The sequence below is a fragment of the Schistocerca piceifrons genome, chromosome 8, assembly GCF_021461385.2.
Source record: "Schistocerca piceifrons isolate TAMUIC-IGC-003096 chromosome 8, iqSchPice1.1, whole genome shotgun sequence".
In the NCBI taxonomy this organism is placed as follows: Eukaryota; Metazoa; Arthropoda; class Insecta; order Orthoptera; family Acrididae; genus Schistocerca; species Schistocerca piceifrons.
The window spans coordinates 231,885,960-231,886,855 of NC_060145.1; positions in this window are offsets into that span (position 1 = coordinate 231,885,960).

Consider the following 896-nt stretch of genomic DNA (forward strand, 5'->3'; position numbering starts at 1 on the left):
GTGGATGTACAAGGGAGCAGAAAGTGAAAGTACGTGTAAACAGTTGTAACAAGATATTTGCATCAGTGGCTTTCTGTTTTCTTCTGCAACTAAGCAAACAACGTAGCATGACGAAACCAGACAACGAAGAAAAGTATTAGAATCAATGCAAACTGTCAACCGGTTTCCTTTGTAAGAGACCTCTCACCCAGCTGCGTGTTACTGACGATGCTGAGTGGCAGGAATGTGCGGTAGTAAGTAACGATGACTCCTAAACTTGTGATTCCCGTTGCACATCAGACATACAGCGAAGTGCATTTCGCAGCTGTTCAGCATCGTACGTATGAGATACAAGCATTACTCGTAGGCTTTAGTAACAGTGGCCATATTATCGTGTTTAGCCGCCATTGACGAAGACATCAAATATAGCCGTCAGTCACCCAATGTGCATTTTTGATGTTGTTGATGGTGCTGCTGTCTTCAGTTACAAGACTGGTTTTGTGCACCTTTCCATACTAAGCTATCCAGTGTAAAGCCTCTGAAACATACATCCTCTCCAACATGTTCACTGTACTTATCTCTACAATTTTTACTCCCACGATTCCCTCCAACACCAAACTGGTGATTCGTTCATATCTCATAATGTGTCCTATCAACTGATACATTCTTTTAGTCAAGTTATGCCAGAAATTTCATTTCTTTGCACTTTTGGTCAGCATCTTCTCATTGGCCTAACCACCACATTTTCAGCATTCCTCTGTAAAATACCTTTCTAAAGCTTCTACCCTGTTCTTGTCTGAACTATTTCAAGTCCCCGTTTCAGTTCCAACAAGGGCTAAACTTCAAAAAATACTTCCAATCATCCAGAATAATATTTTCACTCTGCAGCGGAGTGTGCGCTGATATGAAACTTCCTG